The 9,708-nt window shown below is 41.4% G+C and overlaps 1 long non-coding RNA gene across 11 annotated transcripts in view; it reads left to right on the forward strand.

Annotated features, from left to right (window-relative positions):
• Window positions 1–9,708, forward strand: part of LOC110350942 (uncharacterized) — a 57,079-nt gene that overhangs the window by 19,011 nt on the left and 28,360 nt on the right. For 7 of the 11 annotated variants that reach the window (XR_015444458.1, XR_015444449.1, XR_015444454.1 and 4 more), the window contains 2 exons: window positions 5,340–5,436; window positions 7,282–9,621. This is a non-coding gene — a long non-coding RNA (uncharacterized LOC110350942). Of the gene's footprint in view, window positions 1–4,492; window positions 5,243–5,339; window positions 5,437–7,281; window positions 9,622–9,708 lie in introns of all 11 variants that reach the window. The other 4 variants (XR_015444459.1, XR_015444455.1, XR_015444456.1 and 1 more) reach the window with 4 other exon arrangements.

Below are 9,708 nucleotides of genomic sequence, written 5' to 3' on the forward strand. Positions count from 1 at the left end.
CTCAGATGAGTGCCATCTCCCCTCCTATAGGGACTCAGAAGGGAAATTCCATGACCTTTGCGACCACGTCCCCAGACCTCCCCACCTGTGTACTGTGCGCTCTGCCTCCTACGGACAGATTCCCAGATAAGGAAAACCCATTCGGTCTGGCTACTTGATATCACAAACAGTCTTAGGACTCGCTGTTCAAGGACACCACTCCCGCCGTCCTCTGTGAGATTCCTGTCTTCCTTTCTAATGCATCGATCCCATTAGCAGACTGCCATTGCTATTTTTTCCCATTTTAAAATGATATCCAACTTGAGCCTTTATTATCCTTTAGCTTCTTCTCGGTTTCTCAATTCTCCTTTGTGGCAAACCTCAAAAGAGTTGGAGATATTCAGTGTCACAATCCTCTCCCATCCGCAGTCCACTCTAGATTGCCTTTTTCTCCATCAAACCACCAAACTGCTCTCATGCAAATTCTGACAGAGCCCACATCCCTAAATGCCATGGTCACCTTCCCTCTCAGCCATCATCTTTCTTGTCTCCCAGCACCATTTTACTGTAGGTGACTTCCTCTTTCTTTCTTTTCTTTTTTTTTTGGTACTGAGGATCAAACTCGGATCCTTGCGCTTGCGAGGCAGGCGACAGAACCACTGAGCTAAATCCTCGACCAGACATCTTCTTTCTTGAGGCACCTCTGCCACTGGGAAATCATTCATTTCCAGGGTTCTGCCAACTCACCGGCCACTCTTTTTTTTTTTTTTTTTTTTTTTTTTTGGTACTGGGGATCGAACTCGGGTCCTTGTGCTAGCCACACTTGACTCTCCTGTGCCAGTTCCTTTTTCTCTCCCCGACCTTGAAACACAGAAGAGCAGCTCAGCTGCATCTTCAGACCACTTCCCTTTCTCTGTGTTTGCTGCTTTAACAATCTTCTCTAATGTCTTTCAATCAGCTGATGACTCCACTATGGGCCCAATCGTGTCCCTCCAAAGTTCAAACATTGAAGCCCTAACCTTCAGTGTGATTGTCTTTGGAGATGGAGACTTCAAAGAGGTGATGAGGTAAAACAAGCCTGGGGGAGTGGACTGTCCTCCAGTGTGACCCGTGTTCCTTTTTTTTTTTTTTTCGTTAATTTTATTGATACATTTTAGGTATACAATGTGATGACATTCATCATTGGGAATTCATACCTTTGCATGATATATCTTGGTTTGTATTTTTTCCCAATTCCCCTGCCCTCCCTTCAATTCCTCCACCCCTCCCTATTTACAAAGACTTTGTTTCCATTTTTTCCTTTTCTCATATTTTTTCCTTTTTCCTATCCCTCCCACTTCCCCTTCCCCTCTGGACCTTTTCTTCCTGTTTCACATTATCTATTATACATTTTGATTCTTATTTACACTTTCAGTTTCTCACACCAGAGAAACTATTCAGTATTTACACACATGTGTCCTATTTATTTCACTTAAGAGTATGGCCTCAATGTGCATCCATTTAGCTATAAATGACTCTAGTTTCTCGTTCTTTATGGCTGAGTAGTACTCCATTTTATTAAAAAAAATCTTATCCTCTTTATCCAGTCTCGATAGGCATTAGAGCTGTTTCCAAGCTTTAGCTATTACAAACTGTGCCACTATGAACATGGGTACACATATATTGCTGTGGTATGATTCTTTTAATTCTTTGGGGAAGATACCCAGCAGGGGAATAGCTGGGTCAAATGGGACCTCTAAATCTAGTTTTTTGAGGTATCTCCATATTGATCGTCACAGTGGCTGCACCAGTCTGCACTTCCACCAGCAGTGGAGAAGCGTTCCGTTCTCCCCATAACCCCACCAGCATTTGTTATTGGTTGATTTCTTGATCGCAGCTATTCTTTCTGGAGTGAGGTGGAGTCTCAGTGTTGTTTTCATCTGCATCTCTGGAATGACCAGTGATGTTGAACATTTTTCATATATTTATGTGCTGCTTTTACTTCTTTGTCTGAGAAATGTCTGTTAATTTCAGATGCCCATTTTTGGATTGGGTCTTTAAATTTAGGGGGTCTTTTTTTTCCAGTTCTTTATATATTCTAGATAGTAGTCCTTTGTCTGAGGAACAGCTGGTAAAAATTTTTTTCCCACATCGTAGGTTGTCTCTTAGCTCTGTAGGTGGTTTCTCTTGCAGTGCAGAAGCTTTTTAATAAGATGAGATCCCAGTTGTTGATTCTTTGTGCTAGTTCCCATGCTACAGAGGTTTTGTTCATAATGTCTTTTCCTATGCCAATGTCTTCAAAAGTTCTACCTAACCTAACTTCCAGCAAGTTTAGTGTTTCTGTTTTAATATTTAGATCTTTGATCCACTTCTATTTTAGTTTAGTGCATGGTGAAAGATATGGGTCTAGTTTTAATCTGTGGCAGATTGAAATCCAGTTTTTCTAGCACTGTTTATTAAAGAGGCTATCTTTCCTCCAGTGAGGGTGGTTGGCTCCTCTGTCGAAGACGAGGTAGCTGAGTATGTCTGGAGTTGTGTCTGCATCTTCTAATCTATTCCACTGATCCTCATCACCTGTGTTCTTATAAGAGGAAATCTAGACACATAAAGACACAACAAGGGCACATGTCTTAAGGAAATGACCATGCTGAGGACACAGTGAGACCTTGGCACTGTATATGGGCCCCTGGCATCTTCCTCTCTGGTACTGTTCCTCTGCTCTGCTTCCTGGTAGCCATGAACTCAATGAACTCAATATCTTTACCTCACCACACCCTCCACCATGTTTCTGCCTTGGAAGGAGGTGACTATGGACTGAATGCCCTGAAATGATGAGCCAGGTTAAACCTTCTCTCATTTACTTTGTAGATGTCTGGTATTGTATCTCAGACATGAGAAAGCAATTAATAGAGAAAAAAGAGCAAATCTGACATTGTATCTGGCCCCAATAGAGAAGTTATATACTATACTAAAAAGAAAAATTGAAAGAAATATCACTGTCTTGGTCTGTTTCAGCTGCTATCACAAAATACCTGAGACTGGAATTGATGAAGAACAGAAATTTATTTCCATAGCTCTAGAGGTTAAGAGTCTATGATCAAGGTGCTTGCTGATTTGGTTGTCTAAAAAGAGCTGCTCTCTGTTTCCAAGATGGTGCCTCACTGCTGCATCATCCAGGAACGCTGTGCTCTAGTATGGCGGAAGGTGGAAAGGAGAGGGCCAAAAGAATCACATACTTTGGGAAGTATCTTTCATGCAGACTTTAATCTCATTCATCCTGAGGAGCTCTCATGGCCTAATCACCTCTTAAAGCCCTGCTTCTTATACCATCATGTTGGCCAATATGTTGAGATACATGAGTTTTTGAAGGGAAGCATTAAAAGCATAGCACAAACAATATTTAGGAAGATATCAAGTCCCAAGCAGTACTACCCTAAGTTTATATATAGAACTTCTTTCCCAGGGTCAGATATGAATTTCCATAGGGGTTGGATTTGCTCTTTCTTTCCATATTAGTTGCTTTCCCATGTCTGAGATGATACCAGACACACACGATTTAAAGGAAGAAAGGATTAACTTGGCTCACCATTTCAGGGAATTCAGTCCATGGTTAGCTCCTCCCAATGCCAACATGGTGGAAGGCACAATCATCTGTAGCTCAAAAAGATAATAAATTGGTCTCACCAAATCTATAAGACACCATAGCCCACTCTGGCAAATTGAAGACTCTAGTTGGCCAAAGTAGGAACAGTGCTTTATGGAAAACCATCATGGCACACAAAAGGTGGCAGTGGTTCTTGGCAGAGAGAGTTGGTGTTATACCCAGAAATGATTGTAACTGTACTCACCAAAAGCAGTTTTACTCAGTGGAATTGGCAGTATTGCCTGGTAGATGACATAAAGTAACTAAAGGAATATATACACTTGTAAGTATGAGAAACTGCCAGGGATATCCAGACCTTTTTGCAGAGGGCAAGGTAAGGAGGGAGGAAAGAAGGTGGGGAGCAGTTCTGATGGACTTGGAGCATCCGCAGAAGCAAATGGAAGCAGGGTGATACTTGCGTTTTTGTGATCTCATCATACCCAGCGCTGAAGGAAACAGGGAAGCTTGTTTTCCTAAAGATAACAGGGCAGGTCAGGAGCTAGAAACATGTCCACGGCCAAAGCAGTTCAAGTGCAGGACTGACATCACTCAGGAGGTATCCCTAAACTCTATGTTCCACCATAATCCTGTTTGAACTTTTTAAGGTTTAAGCCAATGGTTTATATCATCCCATGGAGAGCATACTTATCAAGTTTATTGTTAAAAAGGGATAATTTCTTTTAATGACAGTGAACATTTATCAAGCTACTACTACATGGCAATTACACGAGGCTTAGCCATAGCATATGTGAAAAAGAGAGAGTCTAACTAAAGCACAGCTCAATATACAAGAAAAATTCTGAATGAATACAAAATAATGTGGTTTTGAGAGATATTAGAAGTATCTCATGTTTAAAATTAAGGAGGTGGTTTTCTTGTTTTCCTGCATAGCATTTGGAAGACACATGGATCATGTCCAGATGCTACATTTTAAAGGAAATGAATGAAGCACAGTATGTTCAAACAAGATGGGTGGGTCAGAGAAAGGCCTCGGGACCAAGCCCAGCGAAGTGTTCTGGAAGACACAGGGCATTTTTAATCCGGAAAGAAAAAAAAGACTCAGCGTGTGTGTGTGTGTGTGTGTGTGTGTGTGTGTGTGTGTGTGTGATAATGTCATTTTTAAATACAGTACTTCTCTGGTACAAGAATGGTTGCCTAATCATTATTTTGGATGGCTCAAACGGGTAGAACTGGGCCCAGCAGTGAGGATGCTTGGAGCCAGATTCTTCACATGCAGAAAGGGAAAACATTTTGATGAGGGTGATATAGCACCAGAGTGGGGAGCCTCAGAAGGCAACGAGGTCTTTGTTGTTAGACATATCCAATCACACATGTGAGGAGTGTCTTTATGAGGCATGACCAAAAATACAATGAATGCTGCTACCAAGCACCATCCAATGGAAAGGCAAGCTCATGAAAACATTGCACTGCATCATTATCTACCTTATTTACTGGACCTGGCACAGTGTAACTCCTGGATCTTCCCCCAAGCCAAATGACCATGAAAGGTAAAGGTTTTGAATGGATTCAGTACGTTGAAGTAGCCATTACAGGGAAACTAAAGAAACTCATGAAAGAGGACTTGCAGAGCTGCTTCAAAAAGTGGCAAAAACAATAGGATAAGGGTGTTGAAAGCCAAGGGTGAGTATTTTGAAGATGATTAATGGCAATGTGTCTTTTACTATAATAAATTATTTTTAACTTAAATATAACTGAGTTTTTCTCTCATACCTCATAGGAATTTAAGTGGGAGAGAGAGTGCTCAGAAATATTAGGGAGCTGAAGCCCTCGCAGATGGAATAGTTAGTGACCAGTCCCTGGTGACATGAATATAAGTAAGTACTTAACTGTTAAAAGATGGAGTTGAGCGTTTAGTTTCGCTGTCTGCCCTGAGGGCAATCACATGAACCCCTGGTTATTATGACAGAAATCTTCAATAAAGTCTGCTCTGTAGAAATTTGTTCAGTAGGAAGTATTTGGGTTAAAATGAGGGGAGATAGCCACTTTGCATCTGGAGGTACACACAGTACAAAATGTGAACTAAATCCTATGGTATGCTGTACACAAGAAACACATTTAACACAAAATGAAATTCATAGACTAAAAATCAAAGAATAGAAAACAAAATTCTATGCAATGGGAACCCTAAAACCAAGAAGGAGTAGCTATCCTATTTTCAGACAGTGGACTTCAAGCAAAGGGGATCAAAAGAAGTAAAGGACATTCCATATTGGTGAACAGAGCTATTCAAAATGTGAAGCATAAGATAAACTATGAATATGGTTGGAAAATCATTAGATGCAGTAAATACAGACCAGAATGACTAGCTGAAATTTATGATTCCCAGAAAATTCTGGAAAAACTGGAAGATAGGCTAGCTTTCTTCCTAAATGGTGAAAAAGGATTCAAGTCAATTTTTACTGCAATCCTAAAGGACTAGGAAATCACAGTAAGCTCTAGAATTTGAGGTTAAGCAGGCAGGTGATATATTGTTTCACAAAAAAAGGTAAATAAAATTTGGCAAAGCAGTCACAGGTGGGAAAAGGAGCAAACAAGAATTCAGATACCAGAATTTCCTTTGAGTGAATAGAAGACAGGGCTGTGCTGTTGGTGAATGGAAACATGTAAGTATCAGCACGAGAATGGATTGAAGGAATGGAATTAGCAATGATGGCAGAATGTTTTAGAGAGACCCTAGAGGAAGTTGGAGGGCCACAAGCTGAAAGATTTGGGGATATAAATAGGAATATTAGGCTAAAGGTGATAATGGAAGATTTGAAATGGAAGTCTTTACAAAGATCAATGTGTGATATCCAAAATTAAGAGATGATAGAAATCCAAAGATCATCAGGGAGAATAAGAAAGCAAACAGCTAGGAGGAGAGCCCAGAAGTTAACACCACTGGAACCCAGGAAGAAGGGACCACTCTGATCAGTGACCGATCAACAGTACCCAACAAATGCAGCAGAGATTTGATGGAAGAAATGGGTAACAGGAAGCCTATTGGATTTGGATTAGCATGTGAATAAAATATTTTTGTATTCAGATTTGCAGGATTTGTACAACATGATCACAATCAAACTATGGTCCCATTGTGAGAAAATTAGGGATGATAGAAAATATTTATATCTTTAAGGATATTCCTAAAGTGCTTACAATCTAAAGGATAAGGCAGAGATTTGACAAGCACAAACATGTACATACACAGACTGAATAATTATGACAGTATTTGCAAAACATGAGACATGTCCAAATTCTTATGAGCTGCTAAAAGAATATTTGATACAAATAATCTTGAAATTAACCAAAATATTTGGATCGCTCCTTAGAATTCAACAAAAGATGGTATTTCTGGAGCATAAGTAGAAAGAGAGGCAAAAATTTAGAAAGGCAATGGTGTTTAACACCCCTCCTCCCCCCAAAAAACCATCTAGCACTTAAAAATAAGATAGACAATCGGGAAGTTGTATACCTGGAGACTGATGCTCTGCAGAGAAATAAGGCGTGATCTGCACAGTAGACACTCTTATTTTCCATCAGCCAGCCTTCCAATAGAAATTTCCCCTTGGCTACTTGGCTCTGAAGATTTCTCAGTTGTTCTAAGTTTCTCTTTCCTCTCTGACTTCCCCTTTTTTCTTCATGCCTAAATTCCTGATCATTTCTTGTTTTCTTATGCACAGAAATCCAGCCATTTCTCTATTTTACTGGTCACCATCTTCTACTCATTGGACTCAACAAACTTATGCGGTCACTAACCAGAAAGAAATTTCCTCTCATTATCTGGGAGTAAGGTAAGCAATTGCATGGAAATTATAGAAGCAAGAAACTCAAAGCAAAGCGCAAGTCCTCTCTTTGCTATTTTTATAATTCTGCCCAGACCCTGTCTTCAGGATAGCTCATTTAAAATGTGGTGGCCTTGACAGTGAGCCTAGTGGGCCTCTGACCCCAGGGAGTGAATGTTCTTGTGTACAGAACACAGATGCTGTGCTCTGAATTCCATCACCACACTCCCTGAAGTTGGCCCATCTTCCCAGCCATGATGAGTGTGGCAGGACTAGCAAGGGAGCTTGAACACTATGAGACACCTGACTGCTGGGATGGGCCATTTTGAGGATCCCCCAAGATCTTGCTGAATCTTCTTTGGTCTGCATGGCAATCTAGGAGGCTTCCACCCACCCTATGCTCCTCTCCTTCCCTGGGTAGGGGCCAGGCTTATATCACCGTTGGGCAGCTCTTCCAGCCTTTCCTGGTTTCTTCACTGTTTTCTAGCATAGGCCTTTCCTTTAACAACATTCTTCTACCTGTGATCTCTCCTTGGTGTCCACTCTGCAGTGGATTTGGACTAATACATATGTCTAGTAAAAGAGCAAAAGTTACCACACAATAGACCCTAAACCTTGGTACTTTCACTGGCATTTGGCTCTGCTCATGCAACTTACATCAAAACAGTTGAATGAAAGTGATCCCATTTGTAAAGAGGGTGGTGGTGGCTAAACAAGCAAATCTGGGAGAGTCATAAAATTTTTTATTGAGGCCTGTAATCACAAAGTCAAATGCTGGAAGACCTTTCTGAAACTTTACACGTAACTACACGCACCTGGCATTGTATTTCTCGCTTGCTCACATTTCACACAAGAGATAGGACTGAGTGAACGTACACTGGTTGGCTAGGGACAGATTCTCTGATCGCTCAAAGATTTATTCAACCTTGCCTGCCTATCTGAGGAAAAGACTGACTCAGTATTATTAAGAAATTGTCTTCACTCAGAGAACAGAAAGTTAAAAATATTTGGTTTGCTACAAATGATCTATTAAGCTGTGAGACAAAATTTTTCACTTATCAGATTGGCAAATATTTAAAAGATTGATTTCATCCAGTGTTGGTGAGGGGATAAGGAAACAAGCAACTTCTTCGTACATGCTGGGAGTATAAACCAGTAAAAAACTTGTAGTAAGGCGAGGATCTATGAATATTAAAGATGAACACAACATATGGTTCATCTCATGTTGAACTCTTTCCTACAGAAATGTTTGTATAGGAATATAAAGATCTATATACAATGACATTGCTCATTACAGGGTCATTTGCAGTGACAACACAGGAAGAAATACCAATGGCCAGCAAGATAAGATAGGTTAAGTAAATTATAATACATCCATACCATGGAATATTATATAACCGTCAACAGGATTGCATTGGCCCAGAGGCTCATTTTATGTAAATTAGACAAAGATATCCATGATTCTAAGTGAGTAAAACACATGGCAGGAAGCACAACTCGGAGAGAGGAACACAGGGTAGACTGAACCCCCACTATTCTCCTCTGCCTGGGGTTCCTTTGCAGGCACAATCTGCACAATATTAACAACCCCACATGTTAAAAATAATGAGACAGTGTTCTATACGAGGACATGGCAGCCTGTTCATGATACCGTTCACCTCGCCGCCCTAGAAGAGAAAGACAAATAGAAAAGGCGTAAAGAAAGTTGGAGAATATGTTAGTATCTACTACTTTATAGTAGATTTCTTTAAAACAACATCTTAAAAACAACCAATAGTGGGTTATGACTCAGTGGTGGGAGCTGGCCTAGAGGTGAGGCCTTGGGTTCCATTCCCAGAACAATAAAATGGACACAGGAGGCACCAGATATTTATGATGCGAGAGTTTCTGAGGGTCAGGATTCTCGGTGTTGTTTGCCTGGACGCTCTGGGTCGGAGTTTCTCACAAGGGTGCCGTCAAGGTGTTGGCCAAGGCCTTGGCCCCTCAGCCCCAGGGAAGCTCACTTGTGGCTGTTGGCAGGATTTGAAGTCTTGTCTGCTGCTGTCTCCAGGGAGGCTGTCACTTCCCTGGCTCTGGAGCGCCCTCTGAAGGCACACGTGGAAGAGCTGGATGTCAAGTTTGGTGCTACTGGGAGGCGGTGGAGCCTAGTGCGAGGTCCTCCCGCCTCTGGGAGAGTGGCCCGAAGGGGATTGTGGGGCTCCAGCCACCTTCCTTTCTCTATTGCATCCCAGCCATGAGGTGAGCGGTTTTGCCAGGTGCTGGTGCTGTAACATCCTACCATGGGCCCAAGTGCCACGGGGCCAGTCTGTCCTGGACTGCATCCTC

Source organism: Heterocephalus glaber, unplaced genomic scaffold, assembly GCF_053883595.1.
Source record: "Heterocephalus glaber isolate CG9 unplaced genomic scaffold, H.glaber_assembly_v1.0 deba00001600, whole genome shotgun sequence".
Taxonomy (NCBI): domain Eukaryota; kingdom Metazoa; phylum Chordata; class Mammalia; order Rodentia; family Bathyergidae; genus Heterocephalus; species Heterocephalus glaber.